The sequence below is a fragment of the Pteropus alecto genome, unplaced genomic scaffold (assembly GCF_000325575.1).
Source record: "Pteropus alecto unplaced genomic scaffold, ASM32557v1 scaffold101, whole genome shotgun sequence".
Taxonomy (NCBI): domain Eukaryota; kingdom Metazoa; phylum Chordata; class Mammalia; order Chiroptera; family Pteropodidae; genus Pteropus; species Pteropus alecto.
In genome coordinates, this window is record NW_006432945.1 from 15,263,998 (window position 1) to 15,281,252 (window position 17,255).

Sequence of the window (17,255 nt, forward strand, 5' to 3'; positions counted from 1 at the left end):
GAGCAGTAGATTCGGCCTTGACCTACCAAATCCCCGTCCTCGATCTCACAGCAGCATTCGACACAGCTGGTCACAATGTCCTTTGTGAAACCCTCTTTTCAAAACACGGCTTCTGGAATGCCACGTGGGTTCTCTGCCACTTCTCAGCTTCCTCTGCTTCTTCTCCTTCCCCTCACTGGGGCTATTTCCTTGGTCCTCCTTCTCTTCTCTCTCTACATTCATCCCCGACATGATTTCAACCCAACTAGTCTCAAGGAATTCGATACTGTCTGAATTAGTTCTCTAGGGCTGTCACAACAAATTACCACAAACTGGTGGCTTCAAGCAATAGGAACTTATTTTCTCACCATTCTGGAGGCCAGACGCCTAAAATTAAGGTGCCAGCAATGCTGTGATCACTCTCCCAAAAGGCTTTCAAGGAGGGACCTTCCTTGCCTCTTCCAACTTCTGGTGGCTCCTATGGTTCCTTGGCCGCGATGGCACAGCTTCGACCTCTGCCTCCGTTCCTCGTGGCCCTCCCTATGTCTCTCTCTCAAATCTCCTCTCTTATCTCTAATAAAGACTGGCCATTGGATCTGGAGACCATGCTAAATCTAGGATAATTTTATCTCAAGACTCTTAATTACATCTGCAAAGACCTGATTTCTAAATACAAAACACATTCGCAGGTATGGGGGGACGGGCCTTAGACGTATCTTTTTTGGGGGTGGAGAGTACCATTCAACTCACTACTCCACCTCTAGGCTGATATCCCCCAGATTCATAACTCCAGCTTGAAACTCCCTCTCAAATCCCAGGCTCTCGCACCACTACTGAAACATCTCAAATTCTACGTGTCCAATAAAAAACTCTAGACACCCTCCCCCAAACATTTCCTCATCTAATATTCCTAATTGCAGTAAATGGCATCATTTGACCTGCTCCTTTGGTTAAAACTCTTGGAGACATCCTTGCTTCTTTGACTCAGAGCAAATCATCAGTAACCATTGTCAGCTCTACTTTCAAAACACACCTTGACTCTGACAGCTTCTTCCCTCTGTACCTTTACTTTCTTATTCCAAGTCCCATCAGCTCTCTCCCCACCGGGCCTCTTTGAAGAATAATCTGCCCGCTCCTCTTGTAGGCATTTCTCTTCGCAGCAGGCAGACCGACTTGTGAAAACATAAACCGGATCTTCTCTCTCTACACTCAAAGCCCTCCCGTGGCTGCTCACCACCCTTTGAACACAGTTTGGTCTTTGTCGTGGCCAACGAGACCCCACAGGACCTGGCCCGCCTACCGCTCTGATGGCAGAACCTACGACTCCCTTCCTGTCACTGAGCTCCATCCTCGGTGGCCTTCTTGCTGTTCCTTCACATGTCAAGCCGGTTCCACTCCCAGCCCTTTGTGCCTGCTGTCCTCTGTGCCTGGAATGTTCCACCTCCGGAGAGTGACAGGGCCTGTTCCCTCATTTAGCAGTCTTCTGCTCAAATTCAGCCTCCACAGGCCATCATCTTTCTAGCAGAGCATTCCCACTCACTCTCTTCCTTTATCCCGTTTCGTTTCTCTGTCAGGACCTGACGTTATATCAACCCGACATTAAAATCATCGTTTGTCTGTCACCTGTCTGTTTCCTTCACTAGAATCTGAGCTCCAAACAGCCAAGCATTTCCCTTTGTTCACCATCGTATCCACGATGCTCAGCATAGTGCCTGCCGCATCGTAGTCCCTCATCAACTACTTGCTGAATAAATGAAGGAGCCACGAGAATGATCTTGTAAAATTAGTTAAAGCAATGTAACTACATTAGAAACTGATACGGAAAGTGAAAATCGCATTAAACCAGTTGAAGATCATTTTCACCGAGAGCTTCTGGGAAATAAGCAAGAAGCGTTCGTGTGAGAATGTAATCATGAACTCTTTCAAAGCAATTCTTTTTCCAGCATTTATAACATTTGCTCTAGAAGCTCAGTCTTTAAGTTTGTCAACAGATCTGTTTCTTATACAGATTGACGCAGAGATCGTCTAATAAATCTCCGCCTTACAAAAAAAAAGAATTATAAAACGAAACCTAATTCGACATAACTGTAACGATGTTTTACCACGTTTAGTACAACAGCTCATCGAGCAGATTTCACTCCAATCGTATAAAACCTAACGTGCGTTCGTGACCACCCCTGAACAAAGTGTTTAAAACACAGCTGGCCTGAGAAAGCTGGAGGATGCTACGGCACGCCTGACCTGTCCGTACGAGAGAGACGTGAGCTCGTATCCCGCTCTGCTACTTACCAGCCGTCTGACTGCGAGCCAACTCCGGAGCCTCTCTCAGTTCCTGCTGCATAAAACTGGGCCATGCCACCTACCTGACAGGATGCTCCTGGCTATATCGTATGACACAGAGTGTGATTACACAACTCACTTCACTTGAATATGTGCTGTGAGCCAAATCACATCCCCTAAAATACGAAAAATGTGCATTTCATAAAGCAGTTCCTCTGTCATACCTTTCTCTGGGGATGCCTATGACCTCACGCATTAGAGAAGATGCCATGCAAACATAGAGCTTATTTTTAAAAGCGGTGGAGAGTCACGAAAATAATCAGAAATATGTACTGAGCATCTACTTAGTCCAGTATCCTACGAGGCGGTCCAGCATAGAGAATTTACACCATTGACCACAAACACCCTGCCTGGCTCCACAGATGCCTCGTGAATGTCACTGAACGACAAATTAATTTTTTAACTAACAAAGGCGGTGACGGGATCCTTGACGTATCTGAGCAGAAATTCTAAGTAGCTGGAGGAGGCGCTCCTGAGAGGGACCCCTGGCGTCGCCACGGTGAGTCTGCGCCCGGAGTCCCAGTCTGTCCTCTCACTCCGGGTCTGGGAACGGCAGCGGGCACAGGGCCCTAAACGCAGGCAGCCACGCCAAGCACAACCTCCCCTCGCGCCAGCCCAGCCCCATCCCAGCTAAGGTCTTCTTCCGCCTACAGTTAATCTGGCAATTTGCAGGTGAATCTGAAACTATGTTTATGCTGCATGATTAAAATATTCAAAATAATTCTATTGCAATTCTAAGTGTTATCAAGCCTCGTTAATTCCTATTAGAGTAGGCAGCAGTTTGGATTACAGGAAGCTACTGATTTTTTTTTACCGGATTATTACCACTATAAATTATGGACAATAAATAAATAACGAAGCAGTGTCCTTTGAATCCTTTCCTAAGGAAAATAATTGCTAGCATCTGGTTAGCCGTTTAGAGTTCAAATTATCTTATTTGAACGGATAAATTTATCTTATTTGATTATCATAGCAGCCTTTTGACATAAGGTTTATTACGATTTCATTTCATTTTAGCGATGAGGTAATAAGGTTCAAAGAAGTTAAAGAACTTGCCCAAGGATGTAGAACCAGGAAGCGACGGATCTGCCTCCAAACCCTGTGGTCTCTCCCTAATACCGTTTCATAGTAAAGTGACTCGTGGAGGACTACTCAGAGGACACAGAGCGCAACCACAAACGCACCGTGTGGCTGCAGGCACGTTATTCAACACTGTACGTCAGCCGAATAGACTTCCGCACCCCAAAACAGGACCTCACCCCAACCGCCCTCACGTTACGCCGGTGAAACCAAAACCAAAGCCTGTAGGAGCACATTGAAAAGTTAGGGCCACGCTACAAGGGAGAATAGACGGAAGACATTATATAATTCTGATGACCAGGAGTTTTAAACTTTTAAATAGTGCAGCCGTTCCTCTTGAAGTTTTACTAAAAATTCTCATTTAGTTGGTAAAAACATTTTTCACAAATCATGCAAAAGATAAGCTTGGGCTTTGTCTAGTCTCAAATTTGTGACATTCTACATATACTGAGAGAATGAATAATTCATCATGAAACTTGTGTTAATATAAAACGTACATAAATATTTCCCAGCATTGTAGTAATATTTATTTTGTAAAAGCTTCTATTTTGAATATCATTAGGCAAATAATTTAATATTAATTTATCGACATAAACTGCCTTCCCAAGTATATATTTAAATACACCAAGTCCAGCTCAGGTGAAAATGGCCTGAATTTGGTACAAAGTGCAGACTAAGGGGACTATCTGAATTCTACACCCGAAATTTTACTGACTTTAAAGTAAGTAGTTCAGGAAGATTAGAAATGTCTATTTTCTTAGATCTCCTTAATCTTACATTTATTTACATAGGTTTAGACTACATTTCCTACTTATTTTTCTTTCGGTGTCTTAACTAAAAAAGCTCTAACAATATCAACGATGGCTAATTTACTTAATAATGAACTCAAGTTATGAGAATTTGTGTTACCTTAAAACATACCCAACTCCGGTATTTTCCACGAATTCCCTTCCATCTTCGGGGCCGCAAACTCACCTTGAGGATCCACATCTTTAGCTAGCTTCAGCGCATCTGAGTTTGCGAGATCGGTGTTGGCTGGGGTGACAGCCAAAATCAGACAGTTCTCCCGCGTGATGAACTGCATAATCATTTCTCTGATCTGATGCTCGATGTCGGCTGGCTGGTCCCCCACGGGCACTTTCGTAATTCCAGGTAGGTCGATAAGGGTTAGATTTAACACTATGTGGGAAAGAAAAAAAAAAAAGTCTCACAGCCACCTTCAATGCTAAAAGATATCCACAATGCAGAATCATCTGTCACTTTAGTGACAATAAAACAAGATCGGCCTTATATACTGTAAATCTGAATAACCCCGATTCATGCATGTAGAATAGAAAGAATACAAAATGGCTTTGCAATTTTTCTCTATTTTTATGATACGATTGTGCTATGCCAAATGATCGTTGTAACACGATTTCAAAGGCACTGATTTGCACGCCTAACAGTTTTCCCAGAGGGCTGTCATATCCACGCCTACGGACTCATAATCAAAGCACTGAACATTACGCATATGTGCTGTCTGCCAGTCTCGTACAGCACATGGCCTTCACGGGGGTAAGTTCTCAGGGCCAGACGTGTGCTTCCCTTCAAGCCCATCGTATGCGATTTACAGAGATTAACCACTTAGCCTATCAGAGAGCTGTGTGAGCTACACAGCCAGCCTCACGGAGCAGGAGACACCCCCCAACTCAGTGTTGGCACCGAGTCTTCTTAGGATGTCATAACTGACCTTGTGTCATTCATGCTCTGTTTGAAAAGCAATAGAGCTGGATAAAATCTGCCTCGCTAAAAATATAGTCAGAATTGAGACTATTCCACATCACACACCATGACTGCTTATCTAAATTCTAAGTTGCTGCTGATAGTCTGGAAAACAAAGCACAGCTGAATCCTCAGGAAAAGAATAAATAAGGCTGCAAAAAAATCTGATAGGCGAAGACGCAACCACAGGACCACGACCTCTAAGGTTTTGGCAAAGACTGAAGATATTAAAAATGGACGTTTTCATGCATACCTCTTTGGGATTTACAGTAAACATAAAAGAAATGTTTTTAATGACTTACTCAATTCTGATCTTTTGAAAAGTCATTTCCTCCTGCCTCCCCATAAAAATAAATACTCGAGCTCTTTGGAATATACTGCTTACGGTAGTATCCAAACATCGCCCTAGAAATGCGGTACTTTTTTTGAGAGAACAAACTATCTTCCATACAAATAATGCATATTAATTAATATGCTAAAATATTTTGAGGGTAAGAATTTGGAATTTTGTTATTTAACTCACCGTGTGGGGAATAGACTCGTAAATTAATGGGTATGGAGGAAATGCCTTTATTCACTCCGGTCACTCGATCTGTTTCGGCTTCAATCTCATGGCGAACTTCATCAAAATCTGTAAATTTTTTCCCTTTGCAATGTAGAAATTCAGCATATTCTACAAAAGACAAATTAACACAACCTAAAATTCACACGCTTTTGCAATAATTATAAGGAAACAATGTTTCTTTAATTACAAGTCACGGTGTCCAATATTGTCTCTTAAACCATTGAAATGAGAAAACACAGCAGCTACTAAGAAGCACAGTTAATACTTTAGAAACACTAAAGGTACTTACTACAAATGCTAAGGACGCTAGATCTGCTAATTTTCAGATAAGCGCTTAAGGTCAATAAGTAGTCCTTAAGCCATCTTGCCTATTAAATAATCTGAAGAGAAATGTGGTCCTCCAAATGACAAAACATACAACAACATTTGACTGTCAAAGAAGTTAGATCTAGGGTATGCACAAAACCTGCCTACGAACCCTATGAGCATGCCCTTTTCAACATCGCCACTTTATTATGATGAAATGCTAAGTTATATCAATATAGGTTCAAAAGGCAAGCATATGTAGAAACAAAGGTTGCTTAATTCTTTAAAGAAAAATAATATACAGAATATTTTAGCTTTACGATATACTGTTCAAAAAAACTACACCAAAGAAAAACTCTAAAATAACTATACAATAAGCAGAAAATTCATTATTTAAATTTCAGTAACATCCTAGTAACTGTTGACTATCAATTTCTATAGCTTCTTCCAGAGATATCAGGCCTATAATAAACAACATAACTCATAAAAGAAGTTAAAACTATTGAGCCTAAAAAATGTATTATAATTTTAACAAGGGACCAGTCTTAAACATTTTAGTTTCTCCAATAACTAGTTGCACAATTGCTCTACCTGATTTAGACCAAGGCTAAGAGTCTTGGGCCCAGATACTAGCCAAGATTATTGGTGGCCTTTCTACCATTCCCGACCATACACATGTAACCTTCACCCACTATGGCAAGGCCAATAGGGGGACAACTGTAAGATGTGGTCCCCTGTCTTCAAGTAGCTTAGCAGCAGCTTGGGAGCTAAAGATTATGTCACAGAGGAAAAAGTTAATACAGGCAGCAAGAAATAAGTGCTGATGTGCATTTAAAACGAAAGGAAAGGTAGAGCCAGTAGAGATGATGGCTTCAAGCTGCAGTGCTCAAAAAAAGCGGGGTATGGGCTGAGGTCTGAAGAGTGGGGAGGGTTTGGTGTAGGCAGAGAGAAAGCACCACCAAATCCGGGGCAGGCTGTCATCCAGCCTCTGCTTGGACCCAGCCGCTGACGAGAAGCTGGGGCTTTGATCTCTGTGGAAATGGTTGTTAACACTGGTATGGAATTTACTGGCTTATCATATTCCATTGGTCCAACTTTTGCCCCCTAGAGCTACTCATGCACAGTCCCCCTCCACGTGAAAAGGCCGGGACTGGCCTGGGTGCCACCTTCCTGGACCTCCCTCACCAACTGCCCTGCTGATCTGATCCCGGCTCTGGCCTCCTGCGGCAGTGCAGCTGCCAGGCCCCGGCCCTAGCCACCCGGGGCTGGAAAGGTCACAAGCTCCTGAAGTGGACCGGCCAGCTTCCGCTTTAATTTACTAAGAGCTGTAATGACCAATTTTTCAAAACTTTAACTGACAGAGGATTTATTTAATTTCTGTTTCTCCTGTCAATGTGCATGGGTGTGAATATTTGTCTATCTTCGTTTCTCCACATAATTACATGTGCACTTTCTGGAAAATGGCAAGCTAAGACTCTAAAAGCTCATTCCTCAATAGTAGAAGTACGCACAGCACCGACGTGTCACTAGGCCTCAGAATCTGGTCTCAAGAGATTGCCGCATCATTTGACGTGCTCTGTTTTGATTGGAACATAAATTCTCAGAAGATTGAGTCTATCTTTACCCACAGAAAACAAAAAGTAATAAGTAAAAACAAGTCAAATAATTTAGAAGATAAGAAATTGTACTTTTTAACTCAATATAGTCTGTGGAAAACGCACACTTGAGGATTTACGGCTACCATAATTATTACTTTCTTAGAATTAATGAGCGTTGGATCAAGGCTACGCTTCGATCAATAATTCAAGTAACACAATTGTGGCTTCTCTTGTGGCCACTAGATGGCGCCGACTTGCTTTCTCCGTTGGAAACTCATGCCCTTCAAGAAGGTTGTAAAAGATGCCATTTGTAAATTAGATTTAAATTCATCCTGGACTCCCGAAAATGCGTTTAACTTAAAACTGAGAGTGTAGAATTGCGCAGGCCCATCTCAAACCTTTGTATCTTTTTAAGGATAAGGTCTCTAGGAATTCAGATAGATGTAGGGACGTATGCATTCATATATTTATTCGACTAATGTTTATTGAGCTCCTTCTTGCTCCTTCTCTCTGTTTTAGAAATTGGGGATGTAGCGGAGGGGAAAAAATAAGTCTCTAGCCTCATGAAGCTTAAATTATAGAGAGAAGAAACAGTAAACAATGTGTGTGTCAGATAAGCGCTATGAAGAAAATTAAACAGTTATGGGGATATTAAGTGCTGGGGGAAATGGGGCACTTTGATATATGCTGTGGTTGAGAAAGGCTTCTCAGATATGATAAAGTGACATTCGAGCCAAGACTCAGGAAGGGACGGGAGCGAGCCATGCTTTTACGTAAGAGCACCCCGGCAGAGTGCCTGGGGCTGATGTGCGCTTGGCACACTGCAGTGAAAGCGAGGGGGCCAGTGTGCCAGCAGCACGGGGCACGCAGACGAAGGAAGTGTGAGCTGAGGTCGGGGCTGTGGCACAGACCTGGATTGTGTAGGGCCTACAGGACATGTTAAGGACTTTGATTTTACTCTGAGTAAAAGGTAGACCACTTGAAGGGTTCGGGATAGAAGGGAAACATGATATGACCCAGGCTTGAAGTAAATAACTGTGGCTGCTGTGTTGAGAATGGACAATGAAGAGAAAGAGGAAGCTGGCTATTGGGATGATGGAGGTGAGAGATGATGGGGCTTGGACCAGGGTAGCAGCAGCGGAAGATGTGGTTCAATTCTAATGCGTTTGAAGAAAAAGATGGATGAAAGGTGGGATATGGGGGAAAGAGAGAGGTCAGGAGAACTTCAAGGAGTTTTTGACTTCGGCAAGGGGAAGAATTTTGAAATAGAAAAGACTGAAAGGAAGGGGTTGGAGGGATGGGAGTCGAGAATCAGGAGTCTAGTTAGGGACCTAGGAAGCTTGCGGTGCCCATATACACCCACCTAAGTAGAAAACAGAATCACTGTGAAGGCCAAGGGCTACACGGCTGCACGAGACATCGCCCACATTCAGTCATCTGTTAGGTGGAGGTTTGTCTGAAACTTCCAGAAGATGGCAGTCGAGTGCTTGAGGAAAAGGGCAGCTTTTTCTAATTAGCACAAAAATGCCTTCAGGGCTGGGCATGTGAGAGTCTCATCTAGGGAGAAGTCTAAGCTAGAAACGTATATATTTGGAATTCATTAAAGTCAGCCAAGTAGATGAGGCCACTAAGTGAGAGGGAGATAGGGAAGAGGTCACAGCAGTAGAACCTGGGTTCTCTAATGTTTAGAGGTGATAAGATGGAGGTTGAACGAGAGCGGTCAAGAAGATAGGAGGGCACGCAAAGCCAAGAGGGTGCTTCGCGAAGTGGGGAGACCTTCCACTCCAGCTGATACTGTTGTCACGTCAGGCAGGACGAGAACTAAGACTGGACCACAGAATCAGGCAATTCGAGGGTCCTTCGGGAGGTTGACAAGAGCTGTTACAGTGGAGGGGGGCGGGTGGTAGCCTGCTTGGAATAGATTTAAGAGCAAATGGGAGGAGAGGAAGTAGAGACTGATTGGAGAGAATTCTTTCGAGGAGTTCTGTTGTAGAGAAGAGGAGGAGGGCAGCTAGAGAGGGATGGGAAGTCAGGGAGGGTTTTACAAAGATGGGGGAACTAACAGCATGTTCATAGGCTGGTGGTAGGAATCCAGCACTAGGGGGAAGGAGACGATGCAGAAATGAGAAGGGACAAGTGCTGAGCGACGTCTTAAGGAAGACAGGACAGGAGGCATTGGACAGGAAGATGCCAGCCAATCCACGGAACAGGAGGAAACAGGACGCCGAGCACTGATGAGACAAAGTGGGGGGAAGTGACGTTGGTGAGAGCATGTGAAATTCATCAGGTGACAGTTAGGGTTTCTTGTATTTATCTAAAAACTTCTCTATATATTCTCACTGCTTAGACCCTACAAATACTATTATTTCTACCACAAATACATCACAACCATACACACGTGCACACACACACTCATTGAGTGATCCTAGATGAGTGACCTAAGAGAAGAGGAGCAGGGATGTCACCTTGGGTCTAATCTATGTCCATCACTGGGATTCAAACCTCCTGGCAAATCAGGAGAACTAACAGGACAGCGGGATGTTGTGATGTATAATAACAAATATGTATTTGGCCTTCATCCCAGTTCCTGGCACAGAGTTCCCAAAACCCTTGGAATTTCCTAAGTGAGGAGAGATAATGGTCTTTTGTTATGTGAATAGGGTGACTTTTGGAAATCACCTAAGGAAGGAGGCTGGTTGCCAGGAGAACCAACCTTATGATTGGGGGGTTGGAACTTTCAGTCTCAGCAACAACCCCCACTCCCGGGGAGGGGAGAGAGTCTGGAGATCAAGTTCAATTGCCAGTGGCCAATGACTTAATCAATAATGCCTATACAATGAAGCCTCCATAAAAACCCAAAAGAGCAGAGTTCAGAAAGTTTCCAGGTTGGCAAACGCATGGACATGAGTGGCGTGCCAGGAGAGGGCCTGGAAGCTCTGCGTCCCTTCCCACACACCGCGCCCTGTGCATCTCTTCCATCTGGCGGTTCCTGAGTTGTATCCTTTTAAAATAAATTGGCAGTCTAGTAAATATAATGTTTTTCTGAGTTTTGTGAGCCATTTTAGCAAATTAATGGAACCTGAGAAGGAGGGTGTGGGAACCTCTGACTTACGACCCGTCATTCAGAAGTACGGGTAACAAACTGGGTTTGCAGCTGGCATCCTGAGTTGGAGGGGATCGACTGGAATCTCCAATTTGTATCCAGTCAGTCAGAAGCCCAGGTAACGGCCTGGGCTTATGACTGGTGGCTGAAATCGGGGTGGGGCGCAGGGGCAGGGGTGGGGCGCAGGGACAGTCTGGCAAGACTGAGTCCTCAACCTGAGGAATCTCATGCTGCCTATGTCAGAATTGAGCTGCATTGTAGGACAACCACCTGGTGTCCAAGAATTGCTTGTTGGTGAAGGGAACACCCCAGCACCCCACGACAGTGAAATTGGGTACCGGAACCTAAAGAGGTAGGAGCTACAAAATCCTTTTTCTATGGTCCCAAAGAGCCTCCTGGGAAGTCATTCATCCTTCAGAATAGGCTGAACTAGCTGATCAATAACTAGGCTTTTTAAGAGCTAACAAATGTGCATCTTCTGAGACTTTTAGACTATGGTAAATGAATACGTCTGAAGGTCTAACGAATCTCATCTACGGGTTCTAAGATATCTTTCCCACAGAAAGGTACAGTCTCCAGTGGCACAAGCTCTCTTGGTACGTTCTTGCTGTTCCTTTCATTCTAAATGCTTGGTAGTTGGCCACATGAAATGATGCTTTTTCAGACAATTCCAGGCTTCCATCCGGGATCAATCTAAATAGTAATTAAATTTCTTAGGCACAAGTTCGTATAAAAGATGTTGGCTATGTGCATATAAGCACGGAAACCCTGCTAATGCATCCATGAAATTCTATTTCGTATCACTATAACCTGTCTTGCTGAAATTCATGTATGTTTTCAGTTTTACAAAATAAGATTCCTAGTTTTAAAAATCTTTCCTGTTTCCTCAATGTTAAAAATAACCTACATTGGAAGCGAAGATTAAGATACATTTATATATCAAAGAATGATTTGGTGGGGGGAAGAGGGTATTTAAAAATCAGAGCTATCACTCTATTTCATTTTTATTTCCCTGTAAAACGTTTTAGCACTGTCATTTCTACTGATCGTGAAAAACAAATTACTCTGGGTTAAACAACTGACAAATTGTTTGAGAGAAGGATGATGTGGTTTATGCCTGGGCAACGTTCCAATCATCTGTGAAAAGCACAGCATGACCATAAGAATTTAAATATTTCCAAGATGCCCCTTCCATGGAGAAAAACATGCATATGTTTCAATTAATCAAGGTTAAGCGGAAAGGAATAATTAAGGAGCACATGCATGTAACCTCTTGCCAGCTTTTAGTCTGAGAACTGGAATCTCCAATACTTTTTAGCTGGAGTCTTGTTTCTGAAATGTTTTAATAGCAGTGTTTTGTAAGCACAGGGCTCACAATGAAAATAGAATGCATGAGCTACACAAACAGGGAACTGTTTCCACTGCAACGAGCTGGATTCACTGGCTGTAAAAGCATCTAGGTATGACTGCAGTGAAAAACACGCTTCCTCAAAGGCAGAGGCTACATTTGACCCAGCTGTGCTTCCCTGATGCCTAGCATACTTAAAGAACATCTGTAGATTTCTTCCTTCTTTAAAGCAGTCCACTGTGCCTACCATCGAGCAACACATTTTGAAAAACAAAATGAGCCTTCGCGTCATTCCAAATTGAAGGCAAGACCCTAGAACTGTAGTCGAGTAAGAAGCAGGGCGAGGCGGATATGAAGCAGAACGCAGTTGTGTTACTGAGGGAAACAGGGAAAGTCTAGCAATCAGAAAAAAAAAAAAAAAGAAGAAGAAGAGGAGGAAATCTAAGGAAGCAAACAATTAAGCCGAGCGGGGAGCCCAGCGGAGGCTGAAAAATAGAGGTCTCGGTGGGAGGGTCGAGGACAGTGGGGTGGGCGTAAGGAGGCCCAGGGACAAAGGCAGACACCAGGCAGGGACGACGGTTTGAGTCATGGCTCTGGGACTCCTTGAGCAGAGCAGGAGATCGAAACAGGACTTCAGGCCCACATGAGCCAGACGGTACCAGGCAGAAAACCAAGTATCAAGCTGGGTCAGAGAATGGAAGGTAGCGGCTTTTCCTAGCGTACAAGGCCAAAGCCACTTACAGGGACCTCGGAGTGAAGACAGATTGATATCAATGCCGTCCCGATGGCTTCGGAGTTTTCTAAGGGCGAAGCCCCAACGGCTGAGCCCACATGTGAGGACTGCGTGGCCCCAGATGACTGGAGTGACGCTGGCAGACGGGACCAAGGCGAGCATTTGACAGACATCCCCCCAGCGGTGAGGGGTTTGTACAGCACCGTCTATGACAAGTATCCAAAATAACAACCAGAGAATCAGCAGCTACGATACCGACACAGCTTGACTTACTCCCAGGAGCTCAAAGAGCATAAAAAAAAAACATCGGGAGAAAATGTAACTTTGGGTGGTGAACACACAATGCAAGATACGTATTGACGTATTATTGATGTACACTTGAAACCTACTTGATTTTATTAACTAATGTCACCCCAATCATTTTAATTAAAAAATAAATAAAAAATAAAATAAAACGTGCACACACACGAAAATCAACTCTATTTCATACTCGTACAGTTTCCATGTAAAACACGATCAAGACATAAACATATTCCAAACACTGAAGCCAAATGATAAGATGATCAAGCACTTGGCCGGAACTGTAAAGTGGATAATTTATTCTAAGTCTCAGCAGCTTCTGACATGATTGTCCTCCTCTCCCTGGGAACGTTATTTTCTGCCGACTCCCACCCATTACTCCCGCTTTCCTGATTTTCTCCCCCTCACCGATGGCTCCTTCTCCATACTCTTTGCTCACAGTTCCTTCTCTTCTCTTCCACACTCTAAATCCCCACTAGACTTCCTGGAGACCTGCTTCTTCTCTCCATCATCCCCATTCTCTCTTTCATCTCGTCTCATCTATTTGCCTTGAAAACACTGTGTACACACACACACACACACACACACACACGCACACACGCACGCACACACACACACACAAACGTATGCGACACACATTCACAGACACACACACTCACCGTCCCCCATACCCTAGAATTAAACAATTATATCTGATTCTAATTGACATTTCTACTTGGATGTCTAATAAATATCTCAAAATGTGCAGGTTCAAAACCAACCTTTTAACTCCCCTCCCCGCCCCCCAGCACCCACGCCGGCTCCTCCTCCAAGTCTTCCTCAACCCCGATTCCTGACACTACCACTGAGCCAGGGGCTCAGCCCACACGAAACCAGAGCCGCTTCTGCAGCTTCTTCCCCTCAGCTCTCCCAGACATCTCACCGCTGGTACTGGGGCCTCCTCCTAGCCGGACTCCCCTAAAAGCATCCTAACCCATCTTCCTGATTCTACTCCTGTCCCACTGAATCATTCTCCACCCAGCAGCTGGAGGGACCTTTATAAAACACAAATCAGATCATCTCTCTCCTCTTGTTAAAACCTTTTATTGGTTTTCCTGTGCAGTAAGAAAAACCCAAATTCCTCACCCCGGCCTACAAAGTCCTGGACCATCTGACCCCCATCTACCTCTATCTCTAACACTATCTCTACCTTCTATGCTCATGTGGCTTTAGCTACAAAGGCCTCCAAGAAAAGAGTGCTCTTCAAGTCTGTTCCCACCTCGGGCCTCTCCACCAGCTGACCCTCTGCTGGAATGCCCCCGTCCCAGACCTCTGCCTGTGTGGCTCCTTCCTGCCATTTACTTCTCATTCAAAATAGCACCTCCTTAGCAGAGACTTCTCTGCATGGGAAAGAAAAGTAGCAGCTCGCTCACACTCTTATCATGTCATCCACTTTATTTTCTTCGGTGCACATAATCACTATCTTAACTTTTTCCATCTTCACCCACTGGAATATAAGCTCTCAGAGGACCACGACCATTTTCTGCTATACTCCCAGTGCCGAAAACAATGAATTGCATCTATCAGGCACTCAATACTTATCTGTTGAATTAAAGAACAAATAAATGACTGCATAAAAAAATGAATGAGTCAACAAAGAAACACTGCAGGATGCTTGGGGTTTGTAGGTATGAGAAGAAAATGATCATAAACATGGCTTTTGATAGACTGAGTTTGAGACAACCTTGAAGAACCCAAGTAGAGAGAGTTTCAAGCAGTCAGTTGTAAATAAGAGTCTAGAGTTTAGCCCAGGAGCTACAAATGAAAGAGTCCATGATAAAGAAGAGAGAATGCCTAACGGAGAATATGGAATAACAGAAAAAAAGCCTTGGATAAGTGCAAACCTTAAAGGCCAGGGAAAAGTCAGTGCATCAGCGAAAGCGGAAAGAGAGGCCAAAGAGATAGAGGGAAAACCAGTAGTATCTGGCATCATGGAAGCCAAAAGAACAGTGTTTCAAGAGGGAGAAAGTAATCGACAGTGTTAAAAGCTGTTGAAAGGGCAAGGTACTACTAACGAACGGCTGCTGGAATTCAGAGAAACTGGGTATGTATTATGCAGTTTCCTGTCTCCTTAAACAATGTTCATATACAGTTTCAATATTTCTTATTATTTCAATGATTTTTGCTATACTTTGTTTACTTAAAAATTGTTCTTCAAAAAAATTGTTTTATCTTTTTTATGCTTGTTTTCCTTGAGTCTCTTCTCCTGCTATGAGGTTTACGGCTGTCATTTCTTGCTGTTGGCAATGCATCTGTTTATAAGCCATATTCCCATTCTCTCTCAAGCTTTATATTTTATTCTAATCTAAAAAGTCCAATAATCCAGTGTGTATGGTCTGAGTCTAAAATAGAACTGGAAACACCCAGAGTGAAAAACCTTGCAATGCATGAGCTTCGGATCACGGAATTTGTAATATTAATTTTGGCTACCCAAGCCTCTTTGTGCTTCCTCTTGATAATCAGCTAAGTTCAGAAACCGAAAATAAAAAAGAGGTTTTTAAATAACTGAGTTATTACGATATTATTTTTAAATAATTGAATGTACAAATTCAGAAACACCAAATGATTCAATGTCATTTCTTGTCCTGATAAGACAAAAAAGGTGATCTGCCCATAAAAATCCATAGAAGTAATTAAAAGTGAAATGACTTGACTAGACTTTGTTATGAAAATTTAAGTAATAAGATTTCAATTCGAAAATATACAATAGAAAGTCTAAGACTTGCAAAATCTTATACACAAGGAATGAAGTTTATAAATGAGATTTAAGTGGTGATCACATCAAAGCTACGAGTATATAAATACATGACCAAAAATAAATATATATATATATTCTCAAAAAAAGCATTAGAGCTACAATATGAATTGCTGGATACTTTATAATATCTTAACTGCTTGGCCAAAAACAACTTTTCTATCAGGATGTGCTTTTATGTACAATCTGTCAGCAACACTATTCCATCTAAATATTTTAACAAGATCTTAGTCTAGTTGGTAAGCTCCTCAAATGTCTTCCTGACAAATTGTTGAAGGTCATTATCAGCTGGAAACAGAGCCAGCTTAACTTTTGTATATGATGAAAGCTATAAATGAAAATTCATTTTTACATATAAATATTCAAATTTTCCAATAATGCTTTTGAAAACATTACCTTTTCCACTAAATCGCCTTTACATCTTTATTAGTTATCTATTTATGGGTCTATTTTTTAACTCTATTCTGTCCCATTGGTTTATTTGTCTATCTTTATTCCAATGCCATACTACCTTGATATATTCAGTGTTAAAATCAGGTAAAATTCATTCTCCAAATTTTTTTTTTTAAGTTGTTTTGATTATTCTGGATCTTTGCGTTTCTTGTCAATTTTAGAACCTTGCCAATTTCTACAAAATAATTTAATTTTTGAATCTTTATCTAAAGTATTCTTTGCAATACACTGAAAAGGTTTCCTCCTCTGGCCCAAGTCTGCTCAGACACACAGACACACACAGACAGACACAGACACAGACACAGACACACACACAGACACACACAGACACACACACCATTATGTGTGTACAAGCGTCTTTAGCTAAAGCATAAGAGTTTTCTCCTGAATGACTATTCTGCTAAATGCATTAAAACTTAATAAAATTACAGATTCTTACAACTGGGAGGTATTTCTCCTCTAAACTCTGTTTCATTAGAGCAATCACTTCAGTGTTGTTTGGGGCCATATAATAATATTTATTTATGGCCCAAGCACTGTCTAACTAGTCAGTACGGTATAGCTTGCTAATTAGAATACATATTGTTGCAACAGAATTCTGAACAAATAAAAATAAAGATTTTATCTTGAATATGTGAAAATTCTTGGGCATGATTCACAACTGATTGCATAAAACTAAAATGCAAAGTAACTTCCTCTTATATGGTGTCTTTGCTTCATAAATGACTCAGACAATAGAGTCAATTCAACCATTTCTTGAAAACTTTTTTAAAGGGAAGAAAGAAAAAGAAAAACTAAAAATTGTTCTTCGTATGAAGAAAACTAAATTCAATAGAACATATCAACTAGTATATGAATTATTTAAATGTAGATACATAAATTTAAAATACTTTTA

General features: G+C 42.2%; 1 protein-coding gene across 1 annotated transcript in view; it reads right to left on the reverse strand.

The window, feature by feature from the left end:
* Positions 1–4,446: 4,446 nt before the first annotated feature.
* Positions 4,447–17,255, reverse strand: part of METTL13 (methyltransferase like 13) — a 122,588-nt gene continuing 109,779 nt past the window's right edge. Inside the window, exons 9-10 of the transcript XR_003045054.1 lie at positions 5,684–5,833; positions 4,447–4,578 (exon numbers count right to left, since the gene is read on the reverse strand). The gene's annotated coding sequence lies outside the window, so the exon portion shown is untranslated. The remainder of the gene's footprint in view (positions 4,579–5,683; positions 5,834–17,255) is intronic.